Raw genomic sequence first — 19,018 nt, forward strand, 5'->3', positions numbered from 1 at the left:
GGAAAGAAAAATATGGTTGTTCAAGGAAATTTCCACAAAGATTTCCATGAAAAGGAAACTCTTTGGATCTTCATTCCAGCTATAATCTGGCAGGATATACATGATAAAATATCTGACACCGCTATTGAAAAATAATGTTAACTGGCATAATATAACAGTAGGCATCATAATTCTAATCAGCTACACTCTGTTTTGGCTCCAAAATAAGATGGGCAATTTATGATTTAGTTTCTATTATTTTTACTATTAAGCCAATGTTATAAAAGAGTATTGTCAAGTTCTCTCTTGAGCAGCTCACAACTTTGCAATCTCTTTAGTTTCTTAGTTACTGGCAGGGTAAGCATTCCTACTTAAGTAACAGTCCTGGTGAGTAGCATAGCTGTAGTATTAAAAGAACTATAATGCTCAGCATCAGTTCTGCTGTAACACATTTAGCTGTCAGTGGTTTATTTTATGGAGGATTGCTGATGTGGTACCGATATTTAAGGTAAGAGGGTAGATCCAGGCAACTACCGTCCAGTAAGCCTGACATCAGTAGTATGCAAAGTTTTTGAGGGCATTTTAAAGGATGACATGCAAAAATATATTACAGAAAATAATATGATAACTGACAAACAGCAGGGATTCATGAAAGATAAGTCGTGTCTAACCAACCTGTTGGGGTTCTATGAGGGGGTAAGTGCAAACCTGGATATTGGTAATGCAGCTGATGTGATTTATTTGGACTTTGCAAAGGCATTTGATACTGTACCACATAATAGCCTTATACTAAACCTCCAGAAGCAAGGACTAGGGGACACAATATGCAACTGGGTAAGGAATTGGCTAAAAGATAGGAAAACAAGAGTAGTCATAAATGGTACATTCTCTAAATGGGCTATAGTCAGCAGTGGGGTGCCGCAGGGATCTGTGCTTGGACCGATTCTTTTTACTCTCTTTATTAATGACCTTGTGGATGGGATTGATAGTACATTGTCAGTCTTTGCCGATGACACCAAACTATGTAGGATATTAAAAACTGACCTTGATAGTACAATATTACAAAAAGATCTGGATAAGATGTCAGAATGGGCAGATACTTGGCAAATGAGATTTAATGTTGATAAATGTAAAGTAATGCACCTAGGACGGAGTAATCCTATAGCTGCGTATACATTAAATGGAAGTAAACTCGGGACTACAGAACAGGAGAAGGACTTTGGTATTCTCATTACAAATAAGCTGAGCAGCAGCACTCAATGTCAAGCAGCAGCTGCTAAAGCAAACAAGATTTTAGGGTGTATAAAAAGAGAGATTAGATCCCGTGATCCCAACGTATTGTTACCCCTCTATAAATCACTTGTAAGGTCACATCTGGAATATGGGATCCAGTTTTGGGCTCCACATTTTAAAAAGGACATTCAGAAGTTAGAGTCAGTTCAAAGGCGGGCAACTAGACTATTACAAGGAATGGAAGGCCTCCCATATGATGACAGGTTGAAAAAGTTAGATATGTTTAGCTTAGAAAAAAGACGTCTCAGAGGAGATCTCATTTATATGTATAAATACATGTGTGGTCAATATAAAGGACTGGCACATGACTTATTTCTTCCGAAAACAATACTAAGGACCAGGGGGCACTCACTGCGAGTGGAAGAAAAGCGATTCCGACACCTAAATAGGAAAGGGTTCTTTACAGTTAGAGCGGTCAGACTGTGGAATGCCCTACCACAAGAGGTAGTAATGGCAGATACTATAACAGCTTTTAAAAAAGGGCTGGATGATTTCCTCAGTACACAAAACATTGTTGGTTATAAATGACTTAGTGACTAAATGTAGAACTGGTGGAGGAAGGTTGAACTAGATGGACCTAGGTCTTTTTTCAACCTAAGTAACTATGTAACTTAAAATAATGAAAAGTTAAAACGCAAGAATGGCTTATTTTCTCAACAAAAAAGTGCAAAAAAAAGAAGATTAAAACATTGTATATATGTCAGAATGATAATAAAAATATAAACTAATCCTGAAAAATACAAGCTCTCCACAGCTGCATTGAAAGAAATTAAAAAGCTACAGGTCTCAGAAAATGGCGACACAAACCTATTTTTTCTTTTTTTGTGTGTGTGCAAAGTGTCATAATGTGACTGCAGGTGTCACGCCTGATCATGGGAGGACTCCTAGCGAGCAGTGCGACACAATGGGTACACCAAAGTAGTGTCATGCCAGGGGAAGGAAGGACTCCTGGTGAGTGACGCAACAAACAAGATACACCAGGACAACAATACAAAGGTAGGCCCTTGCGCTACGGAGGGGGGTGCAGGGTGACCTCCTAGCACTCACCTGAGCCTGAACCCTGCACTCCCTAACGTCTCTAGACAGATGCTTCCCCACCATGCACCGATCCCGTGCCTAGGCCCTTGCTGACCCTAAACTCACCCTGGCTAGTGAGGGCCAGTGAGACACTAGTGTTGCTACTACAATATGACAACATGAGGTAGGTAAGACAAACGGTTGTGGAAAGACACAACAAAATGCACTTTATGGTTTCTTCAGTAAGGAACTTCTCAGCTGTAATAGAAATGACACCACAGCTATGCAGCGACAAGCTCCTTCAATGTGGTCAGCAATACATAAGTTTGAGCTATTGTCGGCATAGGGAGGAGGGAGGAGTGGATATTTATAGCAGAATGGAGTGGCTGCAGGTGAGCTCCCTCTACCTCGAATCTCTGGAGGATAGAAAGGCACCATAACCGCTTCAGTACTGGATGGAATTAAATATACTTCAACTCAGGGTAAAACGCGAGTGGGCACTAAAGCGAATCTGTGATCCATAATACACTGTGACTTTCTCATCCCAAGATCACATCAGGCAGCGCCACACTAGTGACACAAAGTTTATAATTTTTTTTAGCATGAAAATTTACAGTACTGTACAGTATATTAAAAAAAAGCCCTAATAAGTATGGTATTGTGGTACTAATATTGACCAGAAGAATCATATTGACAGTTCAATTTCATCACATAATGAATGCTGCAAATATGAAAACCCAAAACATTGTCAAAATTGTGTTTTTAATCTCCATTTTACCACACTTGGTATTTTTTTCTATTTTTTATTACATTATATGGTATGGTTAATAATGTGATGCAAAACTAAAACTTGTCCCACAAAAAGCAAACCCTCATTTGGCTATGTTCATGGTCAAATAAAAACGTTATGGCTTTTGGAAGAAAGAGTAAAAAGTGAAAGAGCAAACATAGAAAATGTCCCAGTCCTGAAGGTGTTAAACAAGAAATAAAATACAGTAAAAGCTGAGAGATTGAGTATGACTTCTAGTATACTCCACATATGTGTCCTTGCACATTAGCTAAGATACATGGGTGAAACATATTTTACACATCACAACAACAGAAAGAATCTTGGAAGAATTCCAGGAATGTAGAAAGGGATGTCTGCCTGTTTACATTGAAAGCTCTATAGAATAATTCACCATCTATGTTTTGCCAGCATTAGCAAAACATACATAAACCCAGAGACTGATCCAGAAACCAAAAAATATGTGACTGTGCTGATGTTGTATGGGCTTCTTTGCACATACAGAATTAAAAAAAAAGACATAATGAGAGTCACCCTTGTTTACGTCCCTCTTCCTGCGTAGGCCGCCCGTGCCTATAGGAAAATATGTATCAGCCTGGAGGCATAGCGCAAACAAGCACATCAGATTGAATAAACAGAATTCCTAGTTTTAACCTAGAGATGTTGATGCTTTTCAGCAAGACTTCTCAATCTGTCATACTACAGTATATTTCCTTGGAGTACACTCTTTGTTTAATAAAATTTGAGTGTTCTTAACCTTTTAAGGCCACGTCCACACGCTGAGTATTTGGTGAGTATTTTACCTCAGTATCTGTAAGACGAAACCAGGTGTGGAACAATCAGAGGAAAAGTAGAATAGAAACACGGCACCACTGCTGTATTTATTACCAACTCCTGGTTGTCACTTACAAACACTGAGGTAAAAAACTCCCCAAATACTCAATGTGTGACATGGCCTAAGGAGCCATTCTACTTTTGTTTTTGAGGTTTGTCTTTTCTTTTTCTTCTTCTTCCAAAAGCCATAACTTTTTTTTATTTTCTATCAATACACTGTGTGCAGAATTATTAGGCAAGTGAGAATTTTGACCATACCACCATTTTTATGCATATGCTACAACTCAAAGCTATATAAGGCCCCATTCACATGTCCTCTGAAAAAACAAACGTGTTTCACGGTCCGTTTTGTCCATCTCGGTGGCCATCCGTTTGTATCATCGATGTGCTATCCATGTGCCATCTTTGGGTCACTAGTGTGACACGTGCCAGAAAAAAAACGCATGATACTGAAATTAATGGTTTCAGAAAGCTTCAGTTGGAACCGAAACGTTGTCAGTCACATCATGGGCCAATAAAGGTTTTATTTTTCAGCTTTAATATTGGAGTGCTGCCTTCCTTCTCTTTTTTTCTAGATAGATAGATAGATAGCTTGTACAGCTATTTAGGCAGATAAATAGTTAAAGGAAAATAATGTCTTGTGATTCAGCTATTTTTGATAACCTGCTCAGGTAAAGCAACAGCTGCGGGCTGCAACTCACAGCTGTCTGCTGTACCAGCTTCATTTGTGAATATCGGTCCTTGTGCTGTGGTGATCTAGTTCTAGAGATTTAATGTGCATTATTTGGTGTTTTGTGGAAATATCCTCGTTGTTTGTTATTTGCTCACTGATTATTTATTTCCTTCTCAGCACTTATTGTCTTACCTCTGTGTATGTGTACAGTGAGTTAGAGTTTTGAGTCTGTCTATCCGTGTGGAATAACGCACTCCTGTGCTGACCGTCCTCGGGGGGTGGAGGAGAGGAGGTATAGACCAGGGCTATTCAGCAGCTGGGCTTGGGAAGGTGGCCCAAACATCGTCACCATTAGATATATCTTTGGGAACAGGGACAACTAGGGCCCCTTAGCCCCAGCACCAGTGTAAGTGCCCCTATGCCAAGTTACCTCATCACACCTCATGACAGATAATACTTGTGGGGTTGAAATTAGCTATCAGACACCGCCATTACTAACCCAGTGGATGTAAAAAGAAAAAAACACATAAACATATTTTATTTTAAAAAACACCCCTCGACTCTAATCTTCATTCACCAGTTTATTGAAAAAAAGTCATGAAGTTCCGATGTAATCCTTGGAATGCAAAGTAGTCCACAAAAGCAAACCTGAAAGACATAAAAGAGAGAATTAAAGAAATACTTGTACAAACAGGACACAGTCCCTAATTCTCCAATTTATTCCCAAAAGAACTTCCAGGCAGCTCCGATGTAATCCACATGGCCAACTCAGTCACCCAGTGTTTGGAGAACGTTCAGAGAATGAGCCACATAGGCTGGAACAGTAGCTACTGCCTGGTCTTATTTTGCCCTCTATGTGTAAAAGCAGACAACACAAGTACCAGGGACACAGATGTGTGAAGGAGGCCAAAACTTGAATCCTTATTGGATGCAGCATATAAGGTGATGTGTATTTGTGTAATGAGGGATCCTATCACCTAAAGGAGTCAACACTTTTATCAAGGTGTGCAGATATCATTATAAGAAACGAAGGGCAAACTTGGACTGTAAAAATCCGAATGCGCGCGGAATACCTAATATCTGTGCACCGACCCTGCGCCTGGAGTTTTCAGGGAAATCTGGGTAACTATACAGATCTGTCCATCAGGATAATTAAAAAAAAATACAGGGAAAAGAAAGAAAATTGGGATAACAAGGAACATTATACCTAGCGAGTCTCCTGCTCCGTTGTAACACTAATTCTGGGGCCACTCATTACCCTCATTGAATCACAGCAGTCAGACACGCTGTCACACAGAGTGGGGGCGTGGTCTGACTACAACCAATCACAGATGCTGGGACTGCCGTTGGGTAGGGGAAGCAGTGCATATGCATGAGGGTAAGGAGCGGCCCCAGAAGGAGTGTTACCGTCGCACAGGTGACTCGTTAAGTATAATGAAAAAACTTTATAACTCCAGCGGACAAATTTGAGGATGCAGATATATATTAAAAAAATTTTTGCATTTGCAAATCTTTATTTTGAAAAACTTCCATAAAATTGGAGCCACACTTCTGGGCGGTGAAGGAAAGAGATTAGGATTGGTAGCCTGCTTGGACTACGCATTTCGGCGTACAAGCGCCTTCTACATGGTCTGAGTTTGAAAGTTTTTTCATTTGGATTTCCCGTGGCTGGCTCCTGCTCTGGTTTTCCGTGCGGACTATCTTTTGGATTGATACTGGAATCCACACACAGGAGTGTACGGGTAAGCTGGCTTTGAAAACTATTTAGTTTTTTGTTAAGTATAATGCACCTGCTCTACCACCATTTTAAAGAGCATGATAGACTTATATGGGGATTGGCATCTGGGCAGATATCCAGAAGTTAATTTTGGTCTTAAATCAGGTTTTGGTTTTTTTTTTTAAATCCGGTTGGACCCTTTTATTACGGATATCTGCAGGTTTGCCCATCACTATCACTAATTATAAGTAGTTTGTTTTCCTCTGGAAGATAAAGCTGGTGTCACACACAGCGACAACGACAACGACGTCGCTGCTACGTCACCATTTTCTGTGACGTTGCAGCGACGTCCCGTCGCTGTCGCTGTGTGTGACATCCAGCAACGACCTGGCCCCTGCTGTGAGGTCGCCGGTCGTTGCTGAATGTCCAGCTTCATTTTTTGGTCGTCACTCTCCCGCTGTGACACACACATCGCTGTGTGTGACAGCGAGAGAGCGACGAAATGAAGCGAGCATGGAGCAGGAGCCGGCGTCTGGCAGCTGTCGTAAGCTGTAACCAGCGTAAACATCGGGTAACCAAGGGAAGACCTTTCCCTGGTTACCCGATATTTACCTTAGTTACCAGCCTCCGCTCTTGCTGCCAGTGCCGGCTCCTCCTGTCTGCACATGTGGCTGCAGTACACATCAGGTAATTAACCCGATGTATACTGTAGCAAGGAGAGCAAGGAGCCAGCGCTAAGCAGTGCGCGCGGCTCCCTGCTCTCTGCACTGTGACATGTAGCTGCAGCACACATCGGGTTAATTAACCCGTTGTGTACTGTACCTAGGAGAGCAAGGAGCCAGCGCTAAGCGCGGCTCCCTGCTCTCTGCCCTGTGAGGGCTCCGCCACACATCCGTGAAAACCACGTCCGTGTAAAACGGGCCGTTTTTCGGGTCCGTTTTCCGTTTTTTAGGTCCGTTTTTATGGTATGTGTGGCCTGCGTGTGTATCCCGTATGCTAGCCGTATGTGCGTGTGGAATGTCCGTGTGTGCGTGAGTGAAATAACTGACATGTGTATGCGTTGTCCGTGTGAAATGTACGTGTGTGATGCAAAATGTCGTTACTACATGTCGGAAGACAGAGTAGCGGGATGAGAATGAACTCGGGTGAACTTCACCCGACTTCATTGTCATGCCGCGGCTCTGTCTTTGTGCCGTGCACTGATTAGCAGTCACCTGTGAAGGATTCACCGGTGACCGCTAATCCCCCGAGTGACTGAAGTGTCCCCCCTCTCTCATACTCACCGATCCCCGATCAACGGCGCTGCACGGCATTCACACTGCTCCGGCGGCTTTTACTATTTTGAAAAAGCCGGCCGCTCATTAATCAATCTCGTATTCCCTGCTTTCCCCGCCCACCGGCGCCTGTGATTGGTTGCAGTCACACACGCCCACCACGCTGAGTGACAGCTGTCTAACTGTACCCAATCACAGCAGCCGGTGGGCGTGTCTATACTGTGCAGTGAAATAAATAAATAAATAATTAAAAAAAACGGCGTGCGGTCCCCCCCTATTTTAATACCAGCCAGATAAAGCCATACGGCTGAAGGCTGGTATTCTCAGGATGTGTGACTGTGCCATCTGCATGTGAACAGCGCTCTATGCAAGCCACTTGTGTGCAGTTTTATCATCTAGCATTCGCTTCCCCTCCATTCCATGGAGGTGTGTGTGTGATCTGCGTCTCCTGCACCTGTGATGCTTCCACATTAGTGGGGGTTTAGCTGTGACCTGGTAGAGCATTAGCTTTTGGCCTGGGCGATGTACACACTGCAGCCCAACTTGCTGTGAGTAATACTTAATTTTTGGAAGACATTGTCCTCTTTTTGTTGCTATTTTTATATTTAGTGTAGGGACCTACAGACATGAGGTCCCGTGACGAGGGTGTAGGCTTACGTTTTATGGCCATAAATACCAACAAAAACCTCATATTTTTTTGTTTGTACAGGATACAGCCAGGCCCCTTTCTGTTGGGCCTTGCATTGTAGAGTGTCTGTCCGTGCATGATACACAGTGGGGTACGGCTTGGCAGTCCGCCTGATCTAATAGAAGGGCGTCACCTAATAGGCTGCGGGTTTGTGACTGTGCCATCTGCATGTGAACAGCGCTCTATGCAAGCCACTTGTGTGCAGTTTTATCATCTAGCATTCGCCTCCCCTCCATTCCATGGAGGTGTGTGTGTGATCCGCTTCCAGCTCTGCTGCATGGAGGTGACAGGAGCTGCAGAATACACCGCCGCTCCGGTCACCTCCACGCAGCTAATGAGGTGAGTAGCGCGATCAGCTGCTGTCAGTCAGGTTACCCGCGGCCACGGCTGGATCCAACGGTGGCCGCGGGTAACCTCAGTGACAGCAGCTGATCGCGCTACTCATCTCATTAGCTGCGTGGAGGTGACCGGAGCGGCGGTGTATTCTGCAGCTCCTGTTACCTCCATGCAGCAGCGCTGGAAGCGACGCTGGAGTCCGTGGATTACGCCGGACATGGAGGGTTTGTCGGGGTTAATAAATTGGTAATGAGGGAATTTGTTTGTGGTTTTTATTTCTAATAAAGGATTTTTCGGGTGTGTGTGTTTTTTAACTGTCACTTACAGATTAATCATGGAGGGTGTCTCATAGACGCCTGACATGATTAATCTAGGACTTATTGGCAGCTATGGGCTGCCAATAACTCCTTATTACCCCGATTTGCCAACGCACCAGGGTAAATCGGGAAGAGCCGGGTACAGCCCCAGAACTGTAGCATCTAATGTATGCGGCAATTCTGGGCGGCTGCTGACTGATATTGTTAGGCTGGGGGGCTCCCCATAACGTGGGGCTCCCCATCCTGAGAATACCAGCCTTCAGCCGTATGGCTTTATCTGGCTGGTATTAAAATAGGGGGGGACCGCACGCCATTTTTTTTAATTATTTATTTATTTATTTCACTGCACAGTATAGACACGCCCACCGGCTGCTGTGATTGGGTACAGTTAGACAGCTGTCACTCAGCGAGGTGGGCGTGTGTGACTGCAACCAATCACAGGCGCCGGTGGGCGGGGAAAGCAGGGAATACGAGATTGATTAATGGGCGGCCGGCTTTTTCAAAATAGTAAAAGCCGCCGGAGTTTTTATAACAGCCGTGCAGCACCGCGCCGGAGATCGGGGAACGGTAAGTATGAGAGAGGGGGGGGAACTGACCGACAGACAGCTAGAGGGACAGATAAGACAGAGAGACCGACCGACAGACATAGAGCCCGACCGACGGACTGAGGGAGAGAACGAAACAGAAAAAGAAAAAAGACCGACATCACATGAAAAAAGCACAAAATGTACAGGGAGCAAACAGATATGCGTCCGTGTCACTCGGACGTGCGCACAGACCCATTGACTTTCATTGGGTCCGCGCTGCGTGTTGCGTGCAGAAAACGGACATGCTGGCGTGAGACATGGACCAAAAAACGCATCACGGAGACGGACTCACGGACATAACCAAAAACGCAATTGTAACCGCAGAGATATAGTAACATTGGTGCACGTTTGGCCGTGTCTCCAGTATACACGGAAACGGACCAAACACGCACGTGTTTCACGGATGTGTGTTTCAGGCCTGACATGTAGCTGCAGCACACATCGGGTTAATTAACCCGATGTGTACTGTACCTAGGAGAGCAAGGAGCCAGCGCTAAGCGCGGCTCCCTGCTCTCTGCACATGTAGCGACGTTATGATCGCTGCTGCGTCGCTGTGTTTGACAGCTAAGCAGCGATCATAACAGCGACTTACAAGGTCGCTGTTACGTCACCGAAAATGGTGACATAACAGCGACGTCGTTGTCGCTGTCGCTTAGTGTGAACCCAGCCTAACTGTTTTAGTGAGAATGTCCATATTAGACATAATGAACTTATGTTGAGAACATGTGAACATATCATAATGAATATTCCACTCATGAAAAACTGGCAATCCAAGAAAATCATTAAACAAGTATATTACATTCCAATACAGATGCCAGGGTGCAGGAATTTTCCCCGTTCCCCACTCTTGCATTAACTTCACTTGTTGGACTTGGAATTCTGCCTGACTTGAAACACTTATTTTCACTTGAAAAGCTATAACTTGGGTCATCGAGCAAAATATAAATGAATCAGGTCCAAGTCATGCGCTGGGAGCGTACTGCAGCACAAGGCAATCAAATTCATTCTCCTTTGCTTGAAATTCTCTGATAAACGGTGATTTCAATGATCATCCTTCAACTGAGACTGATAGGAAAACCTCCAGAAGTCACAAATCGCTATGTGTTGAGTTAATACAATGAAATGAATCAGTGTTCCTGGGTGGCTGTTGTCCTTGTCTAAAGTCTCGCTTAAGACTCCTTCATCGTCCTCCTCCCACTTGCTCTGTCCCATGTAACAAGTACACAGTGGAAAAGAATTCATCAGACATCTCGTGGAAGATACAATACCACCAATTCAGGTCTAGATATGGACCACTGGCATGAGGCAAACACCAAAAATAAAATATATAATTTTTATTAAATAGTTTAAAACAGCTGTGTCAGTGTTGTGTGCTCATCTATGTCCACCGTCTTCTTTTGTTCTTTTTGAGTTCTATTGTCTGTCTATTTCTAGAGGTACCTGGATAACTGCATTCCAGGCTGTCTCCCTGGTGAATAGGATGAAGAGCAGCATCAGCATTGCCATCATGAAAATGTATTGCAGCTGCCATTAACAGGAAAGTTGTATTGGTGACATCAATAGTTTTAGCCATCATCTTATCAAACTCAGAGTCAATAGCATCCCTGTGGCTGTCATTGGACAAATACTCTGCAAACATGCAAACAATCTGCAGCTCGGTACTGGAATTAGGACAAATTTAAACCAAAACAACTCCATTCTTCCTCTGTACTATATGTGCCCGATACTGGAACATACTGTACATCTCTCTCCACCTCTTTCTCTGGACCGGACGTCTTCACTTTCTGCACCTCATTGATGCTCTGTAGGTAGCTGCCACTATACAACTATTTTTTGACATTGAATAGTTCGTCAAACTCTTTCTGAGCATTCATTTCTAAACCAAACACATCACTTGGCAGTATTCTTGAAGTTGGTTAAATATTGGGGTGTGAGCCAGGGGCTTTGCTAGCATGATCCAGCCCTGGACTTCTTGCCCTGAGCCCCAGATCTCCTGCAACCACCACATTGAACTGTGTCAGCATCAACTTTAGGCTGATAAAGTTCAGAGCAGTGAGCCACAAGATCCCTGTTCTATCTCTATCCAACATCTAAACCATAGAACGCTTTAGGAATGCAGCTTACGAGATGCCTCTTTAAAAGCTAGAAGAGGAGCTGGAGGCTACGGTGCCTGGCATAAGGATTATGTGAGTATAATCTGTATTGTTTTTTATATTATCAGATTTTAGGGGCCATCATACCATATATAGGGGGACAGAGGGAGACTTAATGCAGTATATAAGTTAGTTTTAAGGTGAAAAACGTCCATGGAGTTCTGCTTATAACCAGACATGTAGATCCAGAAGAATGAAAAAAACCCATGAAGCACATGCTATTTGCCCTATATTAGGGGAAAAAATTCTTCCTAACTCCATATAAGACAATCAGACTTGTTCCTTGGAGAAATGTCCCATCACAGAATTTAGTGCACATAATCAGTATTATATTTTGCAAAAATGTCATCCAGCCCATACTTGAACTTTTGTAGTGAATCAACAATTACATTATGATGTAGCATTGAGTTCCATAATGTCACTGCTCTTACAGAAAAGAATTATGATTAGACCTTCTTTCCTCTAGAAAAAAGGAATGACCCATTGCTATGACTGCAGGCCCAGGTGAAAAAAATCATTAGAAAGATCTCTGTACTGTACCTTCATATATTTTTACTTTCTAATGAGATTGCCCCTAAGCCTTCATTTTATAAAAAAACAAAGTAACTCCAAGTCTGTAACCTTGGTCACTCTTTTCTGCACTAAAGGTACTGTCACACTAAGCAACATCGCTAGCAACATCGCTGCTGAGGCACAACTTGCTAGCGATGTTGCTTAGTGTGACATCCAGCAACAACCTGGCCCCTGCTGTGAGGTCGCTGGTTGTTGCTGGATGTCCTGGACCATTTTTTAGTTGTTGCTCTCCCGCTGTGAAGCACACATTGCTGTGTGTGACAGCGACAGAGCAACAACTAAATGTGCAGGCAGCAGGAGCCGGCTTCTGCGGACGCTGGTAACCACGGTAAACAGCGGGTAACCAAGAAGCCCTTACCTTGGTTACCCGATATTTACCTTCGTTACCAGCGTCCGCCGCTCTCAGCTGTCAGTGCCGGCTCCCTGCTCTCTGCACACGTAGCCGGAGTACACATCTGGTAATTAACCCGATGTGTACTGTGACTAGGAGTGCAGGGAACAGGGAGCCGGCACTGGCAGTGTGAAAGCGGCGAACGCTGGTAACGAAGGTAAATATCGGGTAACCAAGGGAAGGACTTCTTGGTTACCCGATGTTTACCGTGGTTACCAGCGTCCGCAGAAGCCAGCTCCCTGCTGCCTGCACACGTAGCAGAGTACACATCGGGTAATTAACCCAATGTGTACTGTGGCTAGGTGTGCAGGGAACCAGCGCTAAGCGGTGTGCGCTGGTAACCAAGGTAAATATTGGGTTGGTTACCCGATATTTACCTTAGTTACCAAGCGCAGCATGCTTCCACGTGTAGCGATGCTCCAGCGATCCCTGCCAGGTTAGGTTGCTGGTGGGATCGCTGGAGCGTCGCTTAGTGTGACATCTCACTAGCGACCTCCTAGCAACTTACCAGCGATCCCTATCAGGTTATATTGTTGTTGGGATCGCTGGTAAGTTGTTTAGTTTGACTGGGCCTTAACTCTAGTTCAGCTAAGAGCTTCTTATACACTAGAGTTCAAAGTTGTACACAGTATTCTAGATATGACTTCACTAGTGACTTGTATAGAGGCAAAATATGTTATTGTCATGAGCATCTATGCATGTTATAACTCATTGTATGGTTTTATTTGCCTTGGCAGCAGCTCCTTGGCACCGGTCAAAGTTGAGATTGCCATCCACCCTTAATATTTTTCAGTAACAGTTTTACCCAGTATTTTACTTTTAATACACAATTTTATATTTTATTTCCTCAGTAAGTGACCTTGAATTTATGTATGTAAAAATTAAATTGTCATTTCTCGTCCCAAGCATCCAGTTTACATAAATCCCTCTGTAATTTAAAATTTTCCTCTTATGTGTCTTTTACCTTAGAGAGAATAGTATCACCTGGAAAAATTTAATTTTACTTTGTATGCCCTTCACAAAGTCATTAATAAATATCTTAAAAAGAAGAGAGCCCAATACTGATCCCTGGGGTAGACTGTTAACTAACTGTTACAAAACCAGAGTGTGTTCTATTAACAACTAACATCTGTTTCCTATCACTGGGCCAGCTGTTAACTCAATTACAATTATTTTCCTCTAGTCAAATTGTTCTTATTATATGTTCCAACCTTTTATGTGCTACCATATTGAATGTCTTTGAAAAGTCTAAATAGAGAACATCAGCAGCTTCATCCTTGTTCAGTCTGGAACAAACCTCCTTATTGAAGTTTATTAGTTCACTTTGACTACAAATAATGATGTTCTATTAACACCAGTCTACGGCTAGACTTCACAGGAGCATTAAGTTGACTTTACCAGGGTTTTTCAACAGAACATCAGCTGTCATGGCAACCCATCAGCAACTGACAATGAGGTTGTAGGGAAAGTCAATGGGTGCCAGAATACATGTCCGATCAGTACTGTTCCAATTAAATGCTACTGTTAGTGATGACACAGCTGGGATCCACCCTATATGAAGCAGGTTCAGCTCCTCAGCCTGCTATATTCACATTGACTCACTCCAAGACTTACTACTATTAGAGATGAGTGAAATTGAACTTCAGTGTTCAGTACAAATTCAGACTTTTCCAAGAAAACAAAGTTTGGTTTTGGAGTTCGGGTGGTTTATGAATGCAAACCATGTCCACAAACATCGCTGTGCTCGGGTTTGCACAGTGGTTAGCCCAGTGCAAACCGCTTGCAGTGTTTGAATGGCTTGCACTGGGGAAAAGAACACCATGATCAGATATAGTGTGTGCAAACAAAATAAAATGGAAAAATTCACCCTCCCCTGGATGTGTTCTGTTTATGGCTGGCTGCATGTGAGCGGAGACCTGAACTGTCAATCAGTGACTTCAAATGAAGTTCGGGTCAAGTCCGGGTCTAGAACTGAACTTTATAAAAAGTTCAGCTGAACCAACAGAACCCGACCTTCTACGGGTCCGTCCGCTCATCTCTAACTATAATGTCATGAAGCAGGAAGGGGGTAAGAGAATTTTCTGCTTAGGACTCCTTTTTCATTCGAAGGGTCCCTGACAATAGACTAATCAAAAGCTGTCCCTGTATTGTAACCCTGAACAAACATCTAGAATCTCTAAAGGCCCAGTCACACTAAACAACTTACCAGCGATCCCAACAACGATACAACTTGATAGGGATCGCTGGTAAGTTGCTAGGAGGTCACTGGTGAGATGTCACACTAAGCGATGCTCCAGCGATCCCACCAGCAACCTGACCTGGCAGGGATTGCTGGAGCATCGCTACACGTGGAAGCATGCTGCGCTTGGTAACTAAGGTAAATATTGGGTAACCAACCCGATATTTACCTTGGTTACCAGCGCACACCGCTTAGCGCTGGCTCCCTGCACACCTAGCCACAGTACACATCGGGTTAATTACCAGCACTGACAGTGTGAGAGCGGCGGACGCTAGTAACGAAGGTAAATATTGGGTAACCAAGGAAAGGGCTTCTTGGTTACCCGCTGTTTACCGTGGTTACCAGCGTCCGCAGAAGCCAGCTCCTGCTGCCTGCACATTTAGTTGTTGCTCTGTCGCTGTCACACACAGCGATGTGTGCTTCACAGCGGGAGAGCAACAACTAAACAATGGTCCAGGACATTCAGCAACAACCAGCGACCTCACAGCAGGGGCCAGGTTGTTGCTGGATGTCACACTAAGCAACATTGCTAGCAAGTTGTGCCTCAGCAGCGATGTTGCTAGCGATGTTGCTTAGTGTGACGGTACCTTAAGGAAACACAAGAGCAAGATTTCCCTGCAGCAACTGCACAGTGAAAATAAAGTATTAGACAGCCAGAAATTAAAGATAATTTCATGTAATGTATAAATGTATTGGGAATATAGATTGAGATGCGTTTTGTAGCCATGCTTCACTGTGGCTAATAGATGAGTGTCTTCAACAGGTAATCCACTCTTAAACTCAAATTTTCCCACAAAAAAGTGGATATGAAAATGGATGTGAAAATGGATTTTTTTAAACCTTTAATTTAGTACTGTGCTCTTTACCAAAATTCCTATAACCATAGGACACCACCTTCATCTTAAAGTGAACCAATCACCAAGATTTTCCTATATAAGCTAAAGCCAGTGCTACACTGGCACTATCAGGCCGATTCTATACATACCTGTAGTGCTCAGCTCGGATGTATAGGTTTTGAAACCCAAGAAAGTGAAGTTTATAAAATCAGCAGCTTCTTGAGTGACAGCAGGATCAGATAATATCTGGGGAGAGGTATTCAGAGTTATCCCCTCCCCCAATTAGAATCAGCATAAGTATTATACGAATGATTCACTTTTCACTTGCAGGACCTTTGTGAGGTCATATACCCGTGTGACCAGAAAGCGCCAACAAAGCTGATACCACCAAGCTACATTTTTCCGTTGGCTGAGGTACCGCCCCTTCTGGTCACATAGGTATGACCTCACACAGGTCCTGCAAGGGAAAAAGTGAACTATTTGTATAATACTTATGCTATATCTAACAGGGGAAGGAGATAACTAAGAATACCCCCCCAGATATTATCTGATCCTCAGCTGCTGTCACTCAAGAAGCTGCCAATTTTATAAACTTTACTTTCTTGGATTTCAAATGAAAACATCTGAGCTGACCACTACAGGTATGTATAGACTCAGCATGATAGTGCCAGTATAGCACTGGCTTTAGGTTATATACGAAAATCCTGGTGATTGGTTCCCTTTAAAAGCTTCATATTATTTGCAGGTCTCTAATTGGTACTGAATGTTATAAACATTATTCATATTTCCATGAACAACATGCACGCAGCATCTCATGCACACTATTGTATGCAATAGAATCAGTCGGGATTCCATCACTGTGGCCATCATTTGACTGGAGAATACAACGTAGCATCTTGTGTGATTTTGGGAAGTATTTTTAGTAGAACCTCTTAGCAGAACCTCCAGTGCACACATGAAAAAAATGATATAAAATAATTTGATATCCGATCAGCCAAAATTTGACTTTGTTCTTGGTTTGCATTACAAGCTGGAAAGAAGAGCTGTGTTTATTTGGCGACAACAGTAGTGAACATTTCATTGCAAAAGAACACAGCATTACAAAGTTCAACCAAAGGCTACATTGACAAAAACATCGTAAGGCATCATTTCTATTATGTCCATTAATACATACAGCATGATGGCCATGTTGATGGCTGGATTAACAAATAATGCTATTTAGTAGAGCATTGATTATGCTATTTACCTCAACTACCTGGGAGATGAAACGTACATAAACAGGCTTCTCTGTAGCATATCAGGCAAAATGGTTTTAGTTTAGAGGAAGTAATAACCTTCACCTCATACAATTGTCATGTACCGCGGACTATGTGGCCTGCAGTAGTTACCACGCCACCATAGCAGTGACAAAAAGAAGAAAGCAAATAAAAAGAAAAGAGCTTGTGACACCAGGGTGCACTCAATTTACCCCTGTTCCCTGGCACTGTGGTGTAACATGGTGCACTCTGATTAGTCCAGAAAACAGGGAAGCCAGTGGAACAGCAGAAAACAACACATTTACTTGCTGTAAGTTGACATAGGTACATCAAGATGAATGATGCTGGCGTACAGGCTCATTTCTTATTTTTCATTTATCACTCCCTATGGGTCCACCTGATGGATAGCATGCAGTGCCTCTTGCAAGGTAAGAGCAAGCTGCTGTTTTCTGCGAAATTACCACATTTTTTATTCTGGGACTATTTGGCTATCAAATGTGGCACTCAGTCTCTCAAAAATTTGTTAAACAGTTCTAAGAATGGGCCTAAGACTTCACCTCCCATAGAGCTGCTCCACTCAATTGCCCAATAAATATTACCAATTTCTGCTCTGTGGACACTGGATAAAGCCTAAACATAGCCTGCATCTTTTCTCTGTAGTTTCTTAGTTCACAAACATCCCCTTATAGCTTGGGAGCCATGGTGCTCCAAAATAATATGGCATATTTAGAAGCATCACGGCTATGCTAGAAGCTCCACCGCAGTCTGGAATGTTGCATTCTCTCAGACATTTCATACAGTCTGTTATAAGTTGGTGCTGGTAATGTTTGCTTACCCTCTTCCAGGGATACTGTCCCTGTATTTGCAGCTGTGATCCCATTTTTTTGCTGCAGGAATCACTGATGCTGCACTGCATTCCAATAGCTGTTGGTAACGGTGGTGCTTGCTTTGCACAGTTCCATTGGACTCGACTGTAGTGGAGGTGAGATTTCATCATCTTTGGTGACTGTGCTGCGATTGTCTACAGCACGATTGAAAAAGGTGGGGGTTTGTTTACAGTGCTATTGTGGCGCCCTGGACTAGCCAGGTCGTCACAGATAACACTCAAACACCTCCACCCCCATTAGACAGTGACACCAGCCAAACAAGAACCCTTGTTGCCTCCTTCCAGAGTCTGATGTCCACACCAGGTGGGGCGGAGCCCCACCCACCGAGGAGTTCACAGGTCTGGAGGCGGGAAAAGTGTCAGAACAGTTTAGGAGTTTGAAGTGAGAGGAGCAAGCACTTGAGTGTCTGGGTTTGTGGCCCAGGCACTGACAGCAAGGTTGGCAGACGGTGGTGGCCGTCTGCAGGAGTGGTGAAGCAACGCGGAACCGTAGGACCGGGGTCGGGTGTTGGCCCGCCGGTACCGACCGGGGAGTGAAGTGAAGCCAGCACACACAGGCAGGGCCATCGGACCCCGACCAGGCTTGGAGCCGCCGACAATAGTCAAATCCGAGTGTGACCGGAACGCCAGGGGTTTCCTAACAACTAAAGACCCGATAGAAGGCAACCGCCCACACCGTGAGGGTATACAGCTACCGCCTAAGGCTAGAGACCCTAGGGCCAGCGCCTGCGGGCAAACGGGCTCCTCCGGCATCCATACACCGGGGAGCGGACTACTGTTGGGGATCCATAGTAGTCAACTAAGTACATCAAGATGCAGGGAAAGACAGCCGCCATCACCTGTCCGGGGAGAGACACTGCAGTCGGCTGCGGGACCCGTCCATCCAGCCGTTTGGTTTACCGAGGACTTTGTGCATCTCTTACTGAGTGAGTACACCCGTGCCATCCGGCACCGCGCCGCGCTGTCCCTGCAACCCTGCACCTCACCAACTCAGCCTCCCCGTCACATCACCGGGCCCCGGGACCACCGACCCCTACCCACGGAGGGGGAAAACAACATCCCAGCTGCTCCCTACCATCGCTCCCGGGATCCCCGTCACCAGCAGCGGTGGTGCCCATCTTCACCACGACCCGTGGGTGGCGTCACGGACTAAATCCCCCAAACCAACCACCCTTTTCACTC

The 19,018-nt window shown here is 44.1% G+C and overlaps 1 long non-coding RNA gene and 1 pseudogene across 1 annotated transcript in view; both read right to left on the reverse strand.

Annotated features, from left to right (window-relative positions):
• Positions 1-5,148: 5,148 nt before the first annotated feature.
• The window catches only part of LOC142295411 (uncharacterized), a 77,199-nt gene continuing 63,329 nt past the window's right edge, over positions 5,149-19,018 (reverse strand). The window contains exon 3 of the long non-coding RNA XR_012751451.1: positions 5,149-5,231. This is a non-coding gene — a long non-coding RNA (uncharacterized LOC142295411). The remainder of the gene's footprint in view (positions 5,232-19,018) is intronic.
• On the reverse strand, positions 10,464-11,376 carry LOC142295410 (coatomer subunit epsilon-like; annotated as a pseudogene).

Source organism: Anomaloglossus baeobatrachus, chromosome 3 (genome assembly GCF_048569485.1).
Source record: "Anomaloglossus baeobatrachus isolate aAnoBae1 chromosome 3, aAnoBae1.hap1, whole genome shotgun sequence".
Lineage (NCBI taxonomy): Eukaryota > Metazoa > Chordata > Amphibia > Anura > Aromobatidae > Anomaloglossus > Anomaloglossus baeobatrachus.